General features: G+C 32.8%; 1 long non-coding RNA gene and 1 pseudogene across 1 annotated transcript; both read right to left on the reverse strand.

The window, feature by feature from the left end:
- Positions 1–5,424: 5,424 nt before the first annotated feature.
- On the reverse strand, positions 5,425–11,131 carry LOC100815078 (stearoyl-[acyl-carrier-protein] 9-desaturase 6, chloroplastic-like; annotated as a pseudogene).
- LOC112998754 (uncharacterized) lies at positions 8,739–9,542 on the reverse strand. The gene is made up of 4 exons (XR_005887737.1): positions 9,458–9,542; positions 9,272–9,382; positions 8,903–8,979; positions 8,739–8,822 (listed from the first exon to the last, which is right to left on the reverse strand). It is a non-coding gene; the product is annotated as an uncharacterized lncRNA (long non-coding RNA).
- Positions 11,132–22,386: the final 11,255 nt, after the last annotated feature.

Below are 22,386 nucleotides of genomic sequence, written 5' to 3' on the forward strand. Positions count from 1 at the left end.
TCTAGGTTTTGTTGTTAGTGCTGAGGGAGTACGGGTGGATGTGGAAAAGGTTAAGGCCATCCAAGAATGGCCAAAACCTAAGACTGTGAGTGAGGTGAGGGGATTTCATGGTTTAGCAAGTTTCTATAGGAGATTTGTTAAGGATTTTAGTACATTGGCTGCACCTCTAACTGAAGTTGTTAAGAAGAATGTGGGTTTCAAATGGGGTAAGAAACAAGAAGAGGCCTTTGCTGCCCTCAAACATAGGTTAACTAATGCACCCATTCTTGCTATGCCTAATTTTGCAAAATCATTTGAAATTGAGTGTGATGCGTCAAATGTGGGTATTGGGGCTGTTTTGTTGCAAGAGGGACATCCGATTGCTTATTTTAGTGAAAAGTTAAGAGTCGTTGCCCTTAACTATTCAACTTATGATAAGGAATTGTATGCTTTGGTTAGAGCTTTACAAACTTGGCAGCATTACCTGTTACCCAAAGAGTTTGTCATCCATAGTGATCATGAGTCCTTAAAGTACTTAAAAGGACAAGGAAAGCTTAATAAGAGGCATGCTAAGTGGGTAGAGTTTTTAGAGCAATTTCCATATGTCATCAAACATAAAAAGGGGAAAGGGAATGTAGTGGCTGATGTGTTATCTAGGAGACATGCTTTACTTGCTATGCTTGAAACTAAACTGTTTGGTCTCGAGTCTTTGAAAGACATGTATGAGCATGATGTGGACTTTGCTAAAATTTTTGCTGCATGTGAAAAGTTTTCTGAAAATGGTTACTATAGGCAAAATGGATTCTTGTTTAAAGCAAATAAATTGTGTGTGTCTAAGTGTTCCATTAGAGAGTTGCTTGTGAGTGAATCACATGAGGGGGGTTTGATGGGTCACTTTGGGGTTCAAAAGACCCTGGAAATCCTGCAAAAGCATTTCTTTTGGCCTCATATGAGGCGTGATGTGCATAAGTTTTGTGATCATTGCATTGTGTGTAAAAAGGCTAAATCTAAGGTTAAACCTCATGGATTGTATACTCCTTTGCCTGTTCCTAAATATCCTGGGACTGACATATCTATGGACTTTGTTTTGGGGCTGCCCAAAACCAGGAATGGAAAGGATTCTATGTTTGTTGTTGTGGACAGGTTTTCTAAGATGGCACACTTCATACCTTGCAAGAAAGTGGATGACACTTGTCATGTGGCTAATATGTTTTTCAAAGAAATAGTGCGGCTTCATGCATTACCGAGGAACATTGTCAGTGATAAGGATGCAAAATTCCTTAGTCACTTTTAGAGGACCTTGTGGGGTAAGATTGGTACTAAATTTTTGTTTTCTACTACTTGTCACCCACAAACTGATGGTCAAACTGAGGTAGTCAATAGGACTTTAGGCACACTGCTTAGGACTATTTTAAAGAAAAATCTTAAATCTTGGGAAGCATGTTTGCCTCATGTTGAGTTTGCCTATAATCGGGCTGTCCATAGCACAGCTGATTGTTCACCATTTGAGATAGTGTATGGATTTAATCCTTTGACTCCTCTTGATTTGTTGCCTATGCCTAACATTTCTATGTTTAAGCATAAGGACACACAGGCTAAAGCTGAGTATGTGAAGAAGCTGCATGAGCAAGTGAAGGCTTAAATTGAAAAGAAAAATGCGAGCTATGCAAGGCAAACCAACAAAAGCAAAAAGAAAGTCGTGCTTGAACCAGGTGATTGGGTTTGGGTACACCTGAGGAAGGAGAGGTTCCCAGAACACAGAAAGTCCAAGCTTCAACCTAGAGGAGACGGACCATTCCAAGTGTTGGAGAAGATCAACGACAATGCCTACAAGATTGACTTGCCTAGTGAGTATAATGTAAGTGTCACTTTTAATGTGTCTGATTTATCTCTTATTGATGCAGATGGAGGAGCCTTGAATTTGAGGACAAATCCTTTTCAAGAAGGAGGGAGTGATGAGGACACAACTAAGGGCAAGGACCATGAAGCACTTGAAAGGCCCATGACCAAAGGCAGACTTAAACAGGCCCAACACGTCATAGAGACAAGGCTGGTTATTTGTATAGCTGCCATTGATGATGATTGAAGGCCCATGTTTCCATTATTTTTATTTTTATTTTTTTATTTTTTTATTTTTTATTTTATCATTTAATTATTGCAATTAAATAAATAAATTGGTGGTTGTGGCTGAAACCTATGCCTTTTCAGCTGTACCAATTTATTTAGTTTTTAGGGTTTGGTGAACTATATATATTTTCGTCAAAATGAATGAAGGGACTTTTGGCATTCTTTTCAAATACGTGAGAAAACTTCTCTCAGGGTTCCTGTTGAACCAAATTCTGACTTATCAAGGTTGATTCCTTGTGGCGTCACCGTGACTTATCTTCCATCTTTGGAAGTGGCGTCCCTCTCCGTCAACAATGTTGTATCAAACGTTCCGCCCCGTAAGATTCACGTCAGGATCCCTCCTCCTCTTCTTGGTACCTCACAATCACTCAAACACTATCTAATCTCTCAAAGTGATGAACCCTAGCTTCCTTGCTTACCTGCTGCCTCTCTACTGCCTCCAGAGCATTATTCTCGAAGTCTGTGCAAAAATATGCAGCTCTGGTCTCTCAAAATCGTACCCTAATTCTGACAATTCAGGCTTAAATAGGCTCTAAAATCACGACATCGCGCTTAGCACCACCCTCGCGCTTAGCGCGAGTAAGTGGATTTGGGCTTTGCGCCAGTCATGTGCTGAGCCTGGCAAGAGACAAACGTCTCGCTTAGCGAAATGATCTCACGCTTAGCGCGCAGCCTTGATTCTTGTGCTCTGCCAGATTCTCTTGTCACGCTAAGCGCGTTTAAGCTGCGCTTAGCGGTGGATGCACGCTGGGCCCACAGGTCCGCTTAGCGCGACTGCTCCTTTTAGCACTTCAAGATTTTAGCCTCTTTTGACCTGAAATTGTACAAATTTTATCATTAAATCACATGGGAGATACTCTAAAGACAACTATTCAAACAAAACAAGATTTATATAAAAATTCCTACAAAATAACTATAAATTGGGAACTATACAAGTTTTAGAAAATGTTTTCTATACAAAAGTTAGTCGTATAAGACGACTAACATTATTCCTCACTGCTAAACCATACATTACAAACCAATGTACTAGTTTTTCGTCCACTACAACAATCATGCATCCAATATTATCCATTACACTAATCCAAGTTAATTGCTCATTCCTACTTATTATTAGCACAAGTGCCACCTAACAACAAAGATCATAGCTACTTCCAACAAATATCCTTCTGCCTTATGTTGGCCCTTTAGTGCATGTTGTTACTTCCTTAGGTTGCACATTCTTGGGGCTCGAACTATTAGGAAAATTATCTCTTTGTCCGTCGAACCACCATCCAAGGTCCATACGCTTTTGAATTCTCCTAGTTAGGATTACTAGGCCAACTTATTGCATCTGTACTCTCTGATAACCTTGAATCATCAACTTTGTGTTAGGGAAGACTCCACCTATTTTTCTAGGTTCCTTAGATGCTCAGCATCACCCTCAACAACATTTTTGCCAACCTCCTCTCTAGCTAGAGTACCTTCTAAACTCTTTGCATTAGGGAAGCTCTCCCTTTCATGCACGTATCTATCACATGCAAAGCATACAAAATAGAGCTCCTCGTACTCCAAGAATAGATGAATTCATGATAGAGGTGCAACCAACCCGTCTAATGAACCTTTACATGGGATTGGAGGTCCTATGACAAGGTCCAAGACTAAGAGGCAAGCATTGCAAGGTTTGATTCTAAAGATCAAAGAGAAAGAATACCAATATGAATTAAGGACTGCTCCTAAGTAGGTCACTTTCCTACAAATGGATGAAGATGCTTTGAGATTAACTTGAAGAATCACTTTAGGAAGCCCAATTTACAAGACAAGAAGCATCCATGGCCCGAGTTGATCAATTCTAGTGGACTATTGATATTGGACCGATTAGATAATAAGTAAGTACAATTCTTGTCATTTTATTTGTAATTTTCGTACTATTGTTTTGCCTGAATTTTTTGGTGACTTTTCGTTTTTCCTTAGTCTTAATAAATGCTTTCTAGAGTGCTCCAGGTCATTTAGTGGCTAGTGGAAATTTATTTTCATGTTTATTGTCATTTATTTTCAATTAGTGGCATGCCATTATTAATGCATTTGGTAAATACATATTAGTGAGAATTTATTATAGCACTCTAGAAATAGGGAACTTTTATACTCTCCAAAGGCGGGCGGGATTTGAAGATTAATGAAATTTGAGAGTTTTTCTATTGTTAGAGTTTTTCCTTTGTTCTTGGGTTAGGAATCATAGTATTGGTTCTCCTGGTAAGTTGCAGCTAGGGTCAAGTTTCTTTCTTTTTATACCTATTTTTAAGACGATCTTAAGTGTTATCTTATCATTTGGTATCCGAGCTTCGACTCTTAAAATCAGGTGTTATCTAATCCTTTGTTTTTTTTTGTCTTTTTCGTGTATTTCTTCCTTTGTTTGTTATTTCACTTTTGTTTAACTCTATATTATTATTTCATCTTCCTTTGTTCTATTTCTTTGAGTCTATCTTTCTTTTTTGGATTTTATCTAGTATCAATATATTTTCGTCTTCTCTTTTTTATATATATTATATTTGTAAAAAGAAAAAAAAGAAAGAAACAAGTGAAAAAATGTGAGAAAAAAAAGAAAAATCTCAACGGTTTTTATAATTGTTTACAATTTGAAGAAAAAAATCCAAGCAATAGTACAAAAATTATAAATAAAATGATAAAAATTAGACTTAGTTATTATCTAATAAATCTAATATTAATATTCCACCAATATTTTAGTCAAATTTCATCATTAAAGGGGTCAAAATGAATTTTTTTTAATCTAATTTTAAGGGTATTTTTGCTATTTTATGTAACGGCCTTTTAGACATTTTATTTGTTTCTTGCTTTAAGATTTGTGGCGTATTAGTACTTTATTTATTTATTTATATGTACCTAAGCCTCCTTGGGAAAACAAATGTTGATTCGATAAAAATTGAGGTTTTCTCAATTTCAACTCTTAGTATTCTTAGAAATCAATTAGAGATTAAATCTTTGTTCTCTTTCCCTTCGTTTAGTTACATCAATTAACAATACATACAATAAAACTACATCAATTATAGATTTATTATTCCTCAATCGTAAACTCAAACCATACGTCACACATAAAAAATCCTACTAGTTTTGCGTCCACTACAACAACCATGCATCCAATATTGTTCATTACACTAATCCTAGTTAATTGTTCATTCCTACTTTTTTTGATCCGCAAAAATCACAGCCACTTCCAAACTCGTAGCATGATATCCATTGACAACTTCCATTATCTAAAGCTTCTATGCTAATAAGGGCATGTCACCTTTATTCCTCACCCACAAATCATAATCTATCCCAAATTCACAAAAGCAACTCTTTGTTAAATATCCAATTGAACTTGAAGCTATTAGGCTTCATCTTACGCGCTCGCTCATCAGCTCGCTCTTGCAACTTCCTAATCCTCGGTGGTAACTCACACACGTAATCCTGTGCCCTCTTTCCCTCAGCCGTCAAACTTTCCAGCTTCTCCAATCTCCACCGTCCAACCAGAAAGTCCAAGATGTTTGCATAGTCATTGGCCGTGTACACGCCTATACGTTGCGCCACCGCGGAGTAGTGTTCAAATAGCCTGGGGTCATCCCCATCGTACATAAGGTGCGCCGGCATTATGATCTTTTTCTGCATCATTTTTCCTATGGCCAACATTGCCCCGGTGGGGTCCACTTCTAGAAGCTTCTCGACGATCCTTGTGTACGCGTTCTCGTGTCGCATATGCGCGCTAGCACTGGATCACCACCCTCCTTCGCAAGCCGAGCTGTGTTCCCATGTGCCACGAATGTTGCTCGCTCTTGGAATGACGTGTACACAAACCCCAAATATGGGTTGTTCTCCATACCAACATCCTATCCATTAAAAACAAATTGTTAGATTTTTATTAGATCTTCACAATGTGCTCAAGAAAGTCCCCTTATCTGTCACAAGAAACAAAAAATGTAGAAGCACTAAAAAATGTAATTCGCTTTTAGCTAGCTTTGTGCAATTTAAGAGACAAATCTTATTATTTAAATTTTAATTATAAGAGTTTTAATAAAAAAAATAATAAAATTAAGAAGAATAAAATGAATGGCATGTTAAAGAAAAATACAATAATATTATTTTTTATTAAAAATAACATGATTTATCATCAATATAAAAAATATTTAAATAATTTAATCAAAATTAATAACCCACTATATGATTGATCTAATGATGGAGACTTTAGATAGTTAGTATTGGATATTAGATAGGTCATATATTTAAACTTTATTAATTGTTACTACGTAACACAAGAAAATTAAAATTAATGAAAATATTTAAATTAGTTAATTTTAATATTATATATTTAAATTTTGTTTGAGAAATACTTATATAATTAAATTCACCTATTTTTTATTTAACATATACACAACCACCACTATAAAAAAAAAAAAAAAGACACACACACTATCACCTATATGCAGGCTTATGTGCTGATATCTGGAGACTTTGTCTTCCATGTACTCTTTTTTTTTGGCACTTCCAGACTGTGTCCCTGTTATATAATATTATCTTGTTTGCCGATTAAAAAATAAATCCAGACTTCTAATACACTAATCAATTTTCATTTTGGAAAATAGTGTAGGTGATGCGCGGTGTGCTGCATCTCGAAAAAAGCTTTAGAAAAAGAGAAGCAGCAATATCTCTCCAAGAAAAAGACCCATGTTTTTTTTCTTTTTCGGAGGAAACTTATGTATATGACCCTTTTGTAAGTATGTATACTAAACAAAATACCAGTAGCTCTCTTAAAAAAAAGAAAAAGAAAAAACCAGTAGCAACTACCATATATATCTAATGAAATATGCATAAATCTTATTAACCTCTTTACTATTATATTTTGGCTTAATTATATTTTTCTCTCTCAAATTTTAGGTTCTATTTAGTTTCTCAAATTAATATATATATATTAAGCTTAATTGTACTTTTTATCTCAAACTTTTTAATTTTTGATAAATTTTATCCCAACAAATTATTTTGACGGATTTTACCTTAATTGTTAAGAAACTTATAGATTTATCCTCTCTCATTTTACTTATAATATAATTGTACTTTTTATTCTAACTTTTTATTGGCAAATTTTACACCTAATTTTTTATTTTTTGATACATTTTACACCCAACTTTTTATTTTTTTATAAATTTTACACATACTTTTTATTTTTATTGGTAAATTATACTTCTAATTTTTGTGTTTATTAATAAAAAAATAACTTGAGAGTAAAATTCACTAGTTTCTTAAAAAAATTAGAGATAAAATTCTTCTAAAATTAAAAATTAGAGATTAAAATGCTATTAAACCTATAAATTTATCTCTGAAATTCGTGAAATACGTACTTTATTTAGTATCTCAAATTTCTTTTCCTTTTGTCTTTTTTGTCAACCATAAACACTACATAAGCGTTTTGTTAATACACTCACCCAGTCTGAAGTGAGTTATGTTAAACGCACTCAACTTAGATTTGATGTTAAAAAAAGAAAAAGTACCACTACTCAGTGCTCACCCAGCCTGAAGCAATGAGGTAATGAATAGTCTTCTCGACCCTCTCCATATCAACACGGCCAGAAAGATACATATAGGTTTTGAGCAAATCCCCGTGCCTGTTTTCTTCCACGGACCAGGCCCGGGTCCACACGGCCCACGGGCTTTGGCATGCTCCGTACTCATCTCTCACCCCATCGAGGTTGTTCATCGTGGTCTGGTAAGTAGGAAGCGCTTCCTCCGTAATCATGTCTCCCACCAGCACCACAAAGTACTCGTCCGGTAGCTCCATCGTGCGCTCGCGAAGAGCCCTAACCTCATCGGTGAACTCTTTGAACGGCAATGAGGAGTTGGGGACGAAGTCCTGTCACAACTAGAAAAATGGCTTTTTACGATGGTTATTAAGTGCTTTTAACGACGGTTGTAAACCGTCGTTGTATATAACGTCGTTGAAACGTAATTGCTTTTTATGACAGTTATTATAATAACCGTCTTTGAAAGTGAGAACAATTCAAAGACGGTTATTATATAATAACCGTCTTTGAATGCAGTGTCTGGTTCAACATTCAAAGACGGTTATTACATAATAACCGTCTTTGAATGTTACGTCTGGTCGACATTCAAAGACGGTTATTATGTAATAACCGCCTTTGAATGTTACATCTCCTCGAGATTCAAAGATGGTTATTACATAATAACCGCCTTTGAATGTTACGTCTGGTTCAACATTCAAAGACGGTTATTATGTAATAACCGCCTTTGAATGCAGTGTCTGATTTGACATTTGAATTCAAGGTATTTATTCCCTGGCAGAGGCTATGACTGAGAGTCTGAGACAACAAATTATAGAATTCCAGGAAACAGTTACTAGTAAGTAATAGCATGGAGTCTATCTTAATTTTAGCATTTGTAAAAACACACCATCACCAGACAAAATTAGGAAGCTCTGAAATAATGGAATATCCTGTCAAACCAAACTACCAAAGGTATCCCAACATGAAAATTAGCAAATATGGCATCCATTTGAAGACAGACACAAACAAATAGATTGAAACACAAGTAAACCTGTTTTGAATTCACTTCTTGGTCCTCTTTGGGCTTGTCACTCATCACTAAATCTGTTTTGAATTCACTTCTTGGTCCTCTTTGGGCTTGTCACTCATCACTTTCAACTGCAACTGCAACAAAGCCCTTTGCCTGTCTTCCTGCAATATATTCCAAAGAATAAATATAATAATAAAAATTATGACAAGAAATTAATTTATCATATCAGGGTATTCCATACTTTGGATTTTTGAAGATGCAACTCCTCTTCCAGCTTCTGACACTCATCTTCAAGTTCACACCTCAATGCTTTGATCTCTAGACCACATAGTCATAGAGAATTTCGTACCATGTCATTAACAAACTATCCAAAAAGCTCAAGCTGCTAGGTAACGATACATGAATGACTTTATATTGCATCTCTAACAAATACTAATCAGAAAGTAACTTTATTTAAAAAAATGGTTTTTTCAATTAATTAGAACATTAAGTAATTAAAAATATAACTAAAGACAAATCAGAACACTTATGATCCCATGTAATAGAATGCAATGATAGAATATTTCTAAGCAGCCAATAATTTCAAATTCAAGACTTTTTCTATGCTTACGAGCAACGTGTGTTCATCTTCAATGCGCATCAACTGCTGCCTTTGTTCTTCTTTGCATTCTTCAATTTTTTGGCCACACTTTGCCTCAATTTCTGCAATGGCTTTGTCAGCCTATAAAGGTTCAAATTAATTAGAAACATGTTGATGGAAATTACATTCTACAAATACCAGGAAATCATATCGAACCTTTTCTTTTTCCTTGTTCACAATTTCCATATTCTCCAACTCATACTTCCTCTTAATATGATTAATAGCCTGTTTAGAATCAATTGCCAACGGCCTATTCTCTATCAAATAAAAAATACCAATAAAGAAATTTCTTACTGATATACAATTTTTTAATAGAAATGATCAATTTCCTTACCTGTAAATTCTGGTCTTGTATATCGATCAACAGGCTTAGTTGATATCATATGAGCAAATGAATTTACAATCATATCCAGCAAGCACAAGACCTCAGCAAGCAGTGTCAACACAGAGACATTCTCACGAATGTCATCCATAAGTTCTGTAATTTTTTTCTATTACAATAGATATAAATGCAATAGCTGAAAATAACCTCCCCTATCCTGTAACAAAAATAACTCCTCAAGCCATGACTTGATTGGTCCTCGTGTCTTGGTTGGAATTAAATGCAATTACAAGTATACAACCTATAACTTTTTTTTAATCAATTAGAATATTACTAAGCAAATATTTTTGCCACTGGGATGTGATCATAGAGTATAAAGCTTTTCTATCAAAATATTCTTGATTCAAAAGTAATGTGTACGTACAATGAATCTTGATTCAAAAATATTCTTCACAAACTGCAAAACTACAAACAAAATTTATACACAGAACACATTAGCACATCACGTACATTGTCTTTTGTTTTTTCTTTTATCTAGGAAGGGAGGGACAGAGGAGGCAAGTGATTAGAAGGATACAACCAACAACACTACCTGTGCAGAGCTGCTTGCCTTATCTTTAATGCTCCGGAGCTGTTCCAGTGCGTGGATATTATTTGAATGAGAAGATATGAAATTCATATACATTGAATTCCTTGATGTTGCATGGAAGTGGTCACAGAACTGCTCAAACACCAGAGACTTCTATTCTGGTAAAAGCCCTACGAGATTGTCGTCTTCGAGGCCGTGCTGGTTCCAATTATGGCAACAAACACGAGCAGGAACACCAGAGAGATCTATGAACAGATCTGTCACCTCTAAAGCTCCATCAAGAAGATTTGTTGCCTCTAGATCTCTCTTGCAGTGTTTGGGGAGGAAGCTGAGGGGCTTGGAGAATGAGAAGAGGAGGATGATGGAAGAGCTGAAGTGATTTCGGATTCAGATCTTCTTTTCAAGTTCAATGAATTACCACCGCGTTTTTCTCTTGCGACGGGTTTTGAAAAATCGGTGCTAGGGTTCAAAGAAAGGACAAGCAGAACAAAGAAAGGAGTTTGTAGCAGAGGACGACGAGGTTGCGGTTTTGTTTTTTTTTTATTTTGAAAATTACGACGGTTTTTACTAAAAACCGGCGTAAATTATAAGAAACATAACATTCTAAGGCGGTTTTCAATAACCGCCTTAAAATGTGCGTCCTAAAATGCCATTTGCAAGCCAATAATTTCAAAAATGCCACCGCACCACTTATTAAAGCGGTTCCTTATACAACCGACGTAAAGTGCGTGTCTTAAAAAAGGCTTTTTGTAGTAGTGTGTGGCTGCCAACTTTGCTCCACGGGCTTCAGCAGTGGCAGGACCTGCTGCGAGGCCCATCCCTCTAGTGACTTGAAAATCTCTATCTTTTCCGGCGCCATTGAGTGGCTCCTCCGTGCTAATTTCGACGGCGGCGGTGGTGAAATGGTGGTGATTGGTTTCGGAGGAGAGCATGGAAGTGGAAGAGTTTGTATCTGCATGGTTTAGGTTAAGTGTGAATTGTATGTGATTGTGTTGTGAGGGAGCAGATAGTGCTTGAGGTGGATCTATTTATAGGTCCATATTTTGTAGAAGACGTGATATTTAATTTTAATCGGTAAGAATTAAATATGATACCATTCACTAACTGAGCTAACCTTCTTTTTCCCTGAAGTTACAAATAATTTTTTTAAAAGAAAATAAAATTCTTATTAAGTAAACTTTGATAAACATTTAATAATATCCGAATAGGCTTTTAAAATTGATAATAGGTTTGTTGGTGATCTCAAGCTTTGAAATTATTACTCTGTAAAAAACTTTTGGAACCTTTTACATAAAAAGAATTTACTTGTTAATTACTAACATAATTCAACTCACATTCTTCTTTAGATGTACTTTTTTCACTTCAATACTATTTGTACATAGACAAGGAATGGGTTTTCATACTATTAAGTTTACTAGATTATACTACATTACCAATTTTATTAGATCTTACAAAGCCTATTCAAGCATAATATAATCGAGTTTGATGATTGAAAAAAATTTGGTTAAAGAGACGTGATGTAGATATAAGTTAAGATTAGTAAAATATTAATTTTTGCATTTAAATAACATTGCGATCGGCCCGCTTTAATTTGCATTATTCGTTTCCCTGCCTGTCACCTGAAACTTTAAACCAAACCCATGTGCGTTTAATAAAACCAACTGCACTTGGTACACACACCTTTATATATTTGGTTAAAATGCACTTGGTATATTGTATGCCACAAAATGGAACCTTTTTATTTTTTGGAGTAACAAGCAAATTAAGATTTCGTTATTAGTGTTGTTATATTCACTACAAAAATTATATACGAAATGCACCCATAGTCCATATACACAACCTACGAATAATAAACGTGTCATAACACGACTTTTTAAAATATACTCCCTCCAACCCATCCAAATATTTACCTAAACGTGTAAGATCTTAAATTCAAATGAGTAAAACTGATTTATTTAATAAAAAAATTATGTTGGATTCTTTGTAAAATATTTTTGGATAGTCACAAATTATGAGAGAGATTAATTTATAATTTAATGGGTTGAGGTGGTCTTTAACCTAATACAAAAAAAAAAAAAAAAACTCTCCATCTCAAAATAGTTGTTGTCTTATTTTACATAGATGAAGAAAGAATAATAAATAGATGAAAGACAGTAATAATATTATAAAATTAACTTTATATCATCATTAATTTATTTATAAATTTTATTGTTTATCATTAATATTATAAAAAATATAAGTGAAAATAATAATTAATGTTCCATTGAAGAGTTAAAATGAAAATTATTTTATATTTTTTTTCTTACACAACAATGAGATTGGAAGTCCTACATATTTATAAATAAGTTTTGACAGAAATTACACTTTGTACACTCCTAAAAATTTATTACATCTTTATCTCTTTGTTTTCTTTGATACGTTGTATACATGATATTTCTCTTTTCTAATTTACTTTATTTTACTTTTTTACCACTTTATTTCCATCCACTCGCTTTAATTTACACTATTCGTTTCCCTACCTGAAACTTAAAACCCAAACCACCCAATTGGGATTTTTTTGAAACCAATGCACTTATATTGCATGGAAGAAATTAAATGGAAGCCTTCTTCTAGTTTTAGGAGTTACTAGCAAAAGATTTGTTTATTAGTGTTGCTATTCAGTACAAAAACTATGGATACGAAATGCACCTACAGACACAAAACGTACTAAAAATAAACGTGGCTTAACACAACTTTTTAAAATAAATATTCAATTATTTTTTGTAAATAAATAAATAAATATTCATTAATATATATATATATATATATATATATATATATATATATATATATATATATATATACTAAATTAGTTTTTGACAGAAATTTCCCTTCGTACATAAATGCACACGACAGTATATATATGATAAGTTAAATTAGTTGTTTGTCATGTAACTTTTTTAGGTATGATTTATTTATCTAATTTTTGTTGGATTTAATTTGATTTTTAAATTTTTAAAATTGATTGGTTATGCTGTCATCACAATGATAATTTGATTTAAAATAACACCAAAGATACTAAAGATAGTTTCACAATCGTCACTATGATAATTTTATAATCTATTTGTTATAAAAAATATATATAAACATTTAAAATTTACACTTAGTGGTGTTACAAAACTGCCACTATATTAATTAAATAAAATTTACCTTTTCATGTTAAATTAATATTTGTTAAGTCAAAAGATATTTATGTCTTAAAAATAAATTAAAAATCATAATTATTTTGATTAAATGTAAATAAATACAAATGATAATGTTGTGTTTGATATGCTATTAGATCATGATTTGTTTCTGTGCATCTAAAAGATTCAAACAATGCACTCATAGGATGATCCGATATATCATTTAAGTAGTGCATTTAAGACTTTCATTTAATACTTTATGTCTGAGATTTTTCATGTAAAAAATATTTTCCTAGGATTTGTCAAAGTCCTATGAAGAATAAATGAAGTCCACAATCTGAAAGATGTTGATTTTTATTAAAAGGCACACTCTGTTGTTTCATACTATTAAGTTTACTAGACTATACTACATTACCAATTTTACTAGATGTTACAAAGCCTATTCAAGCATAATATAATCGAGTTTGATGATTGAAAAAATTTTGTTTAAAGAGACGTGATATAGATATGTTAAGATTCGTAAAATATTATTTTTTTCATTTAAATAAATTTGCGATCAGCCCGCTTTAATTTACATTCACTACTACAAAATGTAGATTTAACATCGCTACATTAACATTGGTTTTTCATAAAATCGATGTTAACAAAAACGTGGTGACATAATTGTAAATAACGTGAGTTTGTTAACATCGGTTTTTCAACAACCGATATTTGTTGGATCAAGTGGTCTCAGAATAATTAAGAAGGAGAATTGAATTAATTATTCCTAAACCTTTACTAATTAAAAATTTACTCTTCTAAGGCTTTTACTATGTTGTTAAGTAAATGAAGAATAGAAAAGAAACTTAACCAAAAGTAAAAGCGGGAATTAAAGTGCACAGCAGAAATTAAAAGAGTAGGAAAAAAAGAGACAAACACACAAGAGTTTTTATACTGGTTCGGCAACAACCCGTGCCTACATCCAGTCCCCAAGCGACCTGCAGTCCTTGAGATTTCTTTTCAACCTTGTAAAAATCCTTTTACAAGCAAAGATCCACAAGGGATGTACCCTTCCTTGTTCTCTTTGAACAACCTAGTGGATATACCCTCCACTAGAACTGATCCACAAGAGATGTACCCTCTCTTGTTCTCAGTCAACAACCCAAGTAGATGTACCCTCTACTTGTACCACAAAGGATGTACCCTCCAATGTGTTAAGACAAAGTTCTCAGGCGGTTAGTCCTTCGAAACTTTGTGAATGGGAAAACAAAAGAATTCTCAGGCAGTTAGTCCTTTGAAATCTTTTGTTTATGGTAAAGGGGAGAATCAAAAGAATTCTCAGACTGTGTCTTATTGAATTCTTTGATAAGGGAGAAGGGAGACACAAAAGAATTTAGACGGTTAGTCCTTCGTTCTTTTGGAAAAGGGAGAAGAGAGACACAAAAAGAATTCAGGCGGTTAGTCCTTGGCGAATTCTTTTTGGCAAAGGGAGAAGGGAATAAAAAATATGAATAGTACAAGTTTTTGAACAAAAAACTTTTCTTGGAAGAGAAAGTTTTGAACAAAAACTTTTAGAAAGATGAAGAGAAGATGAAACCAGAAAGTTCTGAAAGAAATGAAAGAAGATGTTGAAAGATAGATTGAATGATTGAAAGAGATGATGGATATGAAATAAATTGTTATCATGTTTCATGCCAAGGTCACATATTTATAGTTTCTTGATGACTCAAGTCAAAACTTGTAACTCTTGGCAATTCTTTTAAAACTAATCACTTAAAAAGATATGACTTTTGAAAGAATCTTCAGAAACAAGTCACTTGAAGAAATATGACTTTTGGAAATGAATTTTTCGAAAAGTCATTGGTAGTCGATTACCATAAAGGTGTAATCGATTACACATCAACAGATGTGACTCTTCATTTTGAATTTTGAAAATCTTAACGTTTTAAAAACACTAGTAATCGATTACTATAATCTGGTAATCGATTACCAGAGAGTAAAACTCTTTGGTAATGATTTTGTGAAAACTTCTTGTGCTACTCAATGTTTTGAAAAACTTTTTAATACTTATCTTGTTTAAGTCTTCTCTTGATTCTTGAATATTTGAGTCTTGAATCTTGATCTTGATTATTCTTGAATCTTGAATCTAGATTCTTAATTCTTGAAATCAAATTTACTCTTGATCTTTGAAGTGTTCTTGACTCAATCTTGAACTCATTCTTGAATGTCATCATCTTTGTTATCATGAAGTGATCTTGACTTTTGAGCTTTTTGTCATCATCTTTGTTATCATCAAAACTCCTTGAATCAATCTTGATTCATCATGAAGCTTGCTTCTACAATATTAATATACTTAATTTAACATCAATTTTTTGAAAACTTGATGTCGAAAAATGATAAGTTAAAAAAACCAATGTTAATGTTAACATGATTTAGTTAACATCGATTTTTAACAAAAACCAATGTTGTTGAAATGATAAGTTAACATCTTTTTTTAAAAAAAATTGATGTTAACTAAAATTAACATCGATTGTTAGTGAAAATCGATGTTAACGAACTCGATTTTAAAAAATATTATTGCCTCCACGCCCTAAGTCACTCACTCTGTCTCGTGCCCTCTTCGTCTCTGTTGCAGCTCTGGTGTCGCCCTCGTCTTCCCTCCGTCAAAGTTCACAGCTTCGCCCTTGTCTTCATAATCCACTAACAGTGTTGCCCTCCAATGGCGGTTCGTGCCCACTCTTGTGTTTTAGCTCCTCCACTCGCAGACGCTGTTTGGCTTAATCGTTGAGGGTGAATTTCCTTTCTTCAGCTTCAATTTTTTGTGACCTTTGATATTGGATTTCATTAAGGTGAATATGGAATAAGTAATCATCTATGTGCTAAATGATAAGTTTATAAATGAAATATTTTGTTGAACAAATGGAAATCAACAAAAATACAAAATGAAATTAGACAGTAAATAACAACATCTCTTCTTCACAAGTTGTGTGGTATCACTTGTTGCTTTATTTGTAAATAACATACATGTGAGTTGTCAGTCTACAATCGAGAAAAGATGTCATTCTCACATATGTACTCTTCTTCATTAGACCACAGAAAAAGGGGACACATTTGAGACTTTTAGTGATAAAGATGCAAATACCTTAGATTTTAGTGGTCAAATATGTGGGCCAATTGTAACATCCTAGAATGAGTCAATATTTCAATTGGTTATTTCAAAGTGGAGGCATGCCTATGATGGTCTAAAGGAAACAAATGACTATCAATTTCTACCTGCAACTGATTCTCTTTTGAAAAACATGGTAATATACGCTATCAAATGTTAATATGTTCTGTTATGTTTTGTTTATTTAGTTTTTTGCATGTATCCTTACATCATGGGGTTGAAGTAGACAAATTTCTACTTTCTTTCTTTTATACATGTGCTCTTGATTTTAACCAGGGTGCTAAGGTGACTGTAAATATATCTTACAGCTAGTTCACTTCTATAAACAGTTTTGCTTTGTCAATCCTTTTCATTTTTGTTTGTGTTCCATTTCCCACTTTGTTTGCATTCCAATCCCTACTACATTAAGTTGAAACAAGAATGTTGACAAGAACTCCATCACTATATTTTTAAATATTCTAATTTACAATTAATATATTTTATAAATTGATTTTGGTTGGTTCATCCTAAGACAAACAAAATATTTTTAAAAAAATAGCAAAAAATAACATCGATTGGTTCAAAACCAATATAGAAAATATCTTTATAATATTAATTTTAGTTAAAACCAATGTTGTAAAAACACTTTCTACATCGGTTCTGGTCAAAACTGATGTCGTAAGCACATTCAACTTCAGTTGTGCTAAAAACTGATGTTGTATAAAAATTTCAACATTAGTCAAGTGCTTTGAAGTACACAATTTTGACTATATTTCTATATTAGTTTAAGCTAAAATTGATGCAGAAAGCGATTTTCAACATTGATTATTGAAAACCAATGTTGAAAATGCCTACTTTCAACAACAGTCATTTCAACTTCTGTGTCTAGAATTAATGTTGAAATTACTCGTGAACTGATGTTAAAATCCTTTTACCTAGTACTAATATAAGACCATTTTTGCTTTATAAAAATTTATGTAAAATAATTTTTTATTAGTGAATTTAAAATTTGAGCTTTATTTATCTTACTTTGGGTCGATCGATTTTGAGAACAATGAAGATAGAGGGACAAAAACTAAGTTTAATAATAAAAAAAAACTTTTTGAGTAAATTGCCTTGACACTTGAGAGATATAAAGACAAGATAATATATATAATTATAAATTATAAATAAGTTTCTTGCTTTTTCAACGTTTACTGTAATTATCCTTATATATAGGTTTAAATTTAGGTCCTGTTTGAAATAATTTTTAGTTGCAAGTTACAAAACATTTAAAAACAAAAACTAGTTTTAGTTTTTTACTTCAAATTTTATTATTATACATATGTAAGAATATATTTATCATTTATCATAATATTATATATATTACTTATGTGTTATATTAAACATATATTTTTTAATATTATATTGTGATAATTTGATATAATTATTTATTATTTATTAAAATTAAATATATTTTAATTAAAAAATAGTTTTTATTTCAATTTGAATACAAAATTATTCATAAACTTTATAAAATAATTTTAAATAGTTTCATAAATAAATATTTTGTTGATCAATATTTATATTATAAGATTGGCATTTTTTTTTACTAAAAATTAATTTAAATCTAATTAATGTTTTATATAAATTTAAATCTATATTTAAATTTATTTTATTAAATATATTTTAAATATTATAAGAAATAATTGTGCGACTATAATTAAATATGTTTTCTTTTGTTTGAATATGTTTACTCTTTCTTCATTTTTGAAAAGTTAAAACAATTAATTATGTTTTTTCAACATATATTGTATCTTTTTGTGAGACTGAATTTCTTTTTTTTATTTTTTATAATGGCTTGAGATTATGTAGTGAGCCATTGAATTTTTTATTAATTATTCAATTTAATGATATCTTAAATTAATTCAATATTTAAAATTAAACAAAAATATCTACAAATATATTATTTTAAAGTAGAATTAACTAATTATAATTTAATTTTACGTATAATTTAAATGATTTATTTTTACGTATAATTTAACTAATTATAAATAACTATAAAATAATTATAATTTAATTAACTAAATTTATTTTTGTATAATTAAATAATTTAATAATAAATATTTTGTTGATTAATATTTGTACTATAAGATTGATTTCTAATACTAAAAATTAATTTAAATCTAATTAATGTTTTATATAAATTTAACTCTATGTTTAGAATTAATTTATAAAACGTATTTTAAATAAAATAAGAATTATTTGTACAACTATAATCAAATATATTTTTTTCGTTTGAGTACTCCAACTTTTTGTGGATTTTTGAAAAGTTTAAACAATTAATTGTGTTTTCTCTCTCTCTATATATATAATTTGACATTTTTTATTGTAATATGTTGAGTCTATGTTCTGATTAAAATTAGACAAAAATATCTATAAATATAATATTTTAAATTGGTAGTCATTTTTAGTGGATAAAAATGATGATGAAATGAGTATACCCAATTCTAGATGGGAACAGAATAGGTAACAAACACACACACCCATGTTGGAACAAAGAAGCTCTTCACACACACTCACACTATGCACTCACTCACTCTATGTTAGAGAATAAGAGAAGATGAAAGAATAGATTGTGAAAATAGAGGGAACTTAGAATTCTGAATTAAAACTTCTGCACTCTCATTCTCATTCATACTCATCATTTTCATTCATGATCACTATTATATTTATACACTGCACATATAGCTATAACAACCTTCATAGTTGTCAAACTAACTAACTCCTAACTCCTAACTAACTAACTGAATTACAACATACATCAACATCCCTCCTTAATTCAGATTTGTCAAGGATGTCACTCCTAACTTGTCTCTCAATTCCTTGAACTTGATAGACTTCAATGGCTTAGTTAGTATGTCTGCAACTTGATCTTTAGACCTACAAAACTCCAATTCAAGCTTCTCCTTACTCACTTGATCACGCAGGAAATGAAACTTGGTTTCAATATGTTTACTCCTGCCATGTGCCACAGATGCTTAGCTAAATCAATTGCTGATTTGTTATCCATCAACAACCTCATATGACTGCAATTTCTCAAGTTCAGTTCTTCCATTAAAGCTTCCAGCCATAGAGCTTGACAGGCTGCCATAGCAGCAGCAATATATTCTGCTTCACATGTTGACAAAGTAACTATACTCTGCTTCTTTGAGCACCAAGAGATTGGTGATGTTCCAAATTTGAAAACATACCCAGCAGTGCTTTTCCTATCATCTTTATCACCACACCAATCTGAATCACTATAACCAAACACTTCTCCTTCTATATTCTTCTGACTATAAGGATATAAAATGCCAAGATCCAATGTTCCTTTCACATACCTCATAATCCTCTTTGCTGCCAAGAAGTGAAGTGTCTTTGGTTTCTCCATAAACCTGCTTATCAACCCAACACAATAGGTAATATCAGGTCTGGTGTTACATAGGTACCTCAATGAGCCTACAATTTGCTTGTACAAGGTAGGATCAACTTCTTTCTCATTCTCATCTATTTGCAGCTTAATTCCAGTTTCTGTTGGTGTGATAACAGAATTGCACTCCATCATATTGAACCTTTTCAGAATGTCTTCTGCATACTTCTTTTGATGCATGAAAATCCCTTTACTGGTAGAAACAAATTCAATACCCAGGAAGTATGATAGTTCACCAAGATCACACATCTCAAATTCATCCATTATTCTTCCTTTGAACACTCTTATATCTTCTTTACTACTGTCAGTCACTAGCAAATCATCTACATAGAGACATATTATCAAAAACTCACCAGAATCTGTGTTTCTGACATAAACTCCATGCTCAGTAGTGCACTTGGTGAAATTTTGCTGGACTAGGAAGCTATCAATTTTCATATTCCAGACTCTAGGAACCTGCTTGAGGCCATATAATGCCTTATTCAACTTGTAGACTTTATCCTCTTGTCCTGCAACTACATAACCAGGTGGTTGAGTTATGTAGACTTCTTCTTCAAGTGGCCCATTCAAAAATGTTGACTTCACATCCAGTTGATATAGAGACCAATTTCTGTTGCAAGTAGCTGCCACAATGAGCCTAACAGTTTCAAGTCTTGCAACGGGAGCGAAAACCTCATTGTAATCCAAGCCATGTTTTTGCAGAAATCCCCTTGCTACTAATCTTGCCTTATACTTGGACACATCTCCATTAGGCTTTACTTTAGTCTTATAGACCCACTTCTCATCAATTGGTCTTTTTCCTTGAGGCAAATGGACTAACTCCAAAGTCTGATTCTTCTCAATTGATCTCAATTCTTCTTCCATAGCTGCTCTCCAATGTGAACTTTGTGAGGCTTCATCATGACTCATTGGTTCTGATTCAGCAAGTAGAGCAAAGTGCACAAAATCCCCTTCTGCAGTGATTGCTGTATCAGGATACAATTCATAATCTCTAAGTGTTTATGGTACTTGTCTCTCTCTTTGTGACCTTCTGAGTTGCTCTCCACATGATGGTACATCCTCTTCACTTTGTTTGTCTTCAAGGTTCACAATCACATTTCTTTCACCATTGTCAACAACATTTATTTCTCAATTTCATCCCTTTGTTTCATCTATCAAGACATCTCTGCTAATCACAACCTTCCTCATTCTAGGATCATACAACTTGTAGGCACCAGTTGGATGATATCCAATGAGTATCATTGGTTCAGCCTTGTCATCAAGTTTCTTTTTGTTCTGCTCAGGCACATGCCAAAAACAAAGTGAACCAAATATTCTGAAATGACTCACATTAGGCTTTTTTTCTGACCATGCTTCTTCAGGTGTGCATCCCTGCAATCTCTTAGTGGAACACTTGTTCATAATATACACAGCAGTAGAAGTTGCCTCTCCTCATAAATAATGAGGCATTCCCTTCCCTTTCATCATGCTCCTGGCCATGTTTAGAATGGTTCTGTTTCTTCTCTCAGCAACACCATTATGTTGAGGTGTATAGGGAGATGTCACTTCATGAATTATCCCCTCTTCATCACAAAATACTTGAAATTCATGTGAGTTATACTCACCACCTCCATCTGTTCTAAGCATTTTGATTACCTTATCACTTTGCTTTTCACTCAACAACTTAAACTTCTTAAAAATGTTAAACACTTCACTTTTCTGCTTAATGAAATATATCCACATTTTTCTAGTAAATTCATCAATGAATGACACAAAGTAATTGTTACCTCCTAGGGATTTCACTTCAAAAGGACCACACACATCAGAATAGATCACTTCGAGCTTTCTTTTGGATCTGATTGGAATTTCTGACTTGAAAGAATTCCTTGGTTGCTTTGACACACAACACTCAACACATAATTGTTTTGGTATCGTAATTTGGGGAAGACCATGAACCATTTTCTTACTTTTCAATTCACTTAAACTCCTGAAATTTAGATGACCAAACCTGTGATGCCACATCCAACTTTCATCACTTATGGAAGCAGCCAAGCATTGAAATTCTGCAATCTGAATTCCAATCTTGAATGTTCTGTTTCTTGACAAAGAGGCCTTTAGAATCAGCCTCCTCTTACTGTCAAATATCTTCATTTGACTGTCCTCCATCTGCATTGAGTAGCCCTTTTCTAGCAACTGTCCCAAGCTCAACAAATTATTCTTCATATTGGGAACATATAGCACATCATTGATAAATAAGTGTTGTCCATCCTTCCTCTGAATCATCACCTTTCCAATGCCTTCTGCAGTTACAGAGCTGTTATCTGCAAACTTGATCTTGCTCTTCACCTTATCATCAATGTTTACAAACCACTCTCTATGTTCAGTCATGTGATTGGAATAGCCTGTGTCAAGATACCACAGATTAACATTGTCTTCTTCTGAGTTTGTTGTTGCCA

Source organism: Glycine max, chromosome 13 (assembly GCF_000004515.6).
Source record: "Glycine max cultivar Williams 82 chromosome 13, Glycine_max_v4.0, whole genome shotgun sequence".
In the NCBI taxonomy this organism is placed as follows: domain Eukaryota; kingdom Viridiplantae; phylum Streptophyta; class Magnoliopsida; order Fabales; family Fabaceae; genus Glycine; species Glycine max.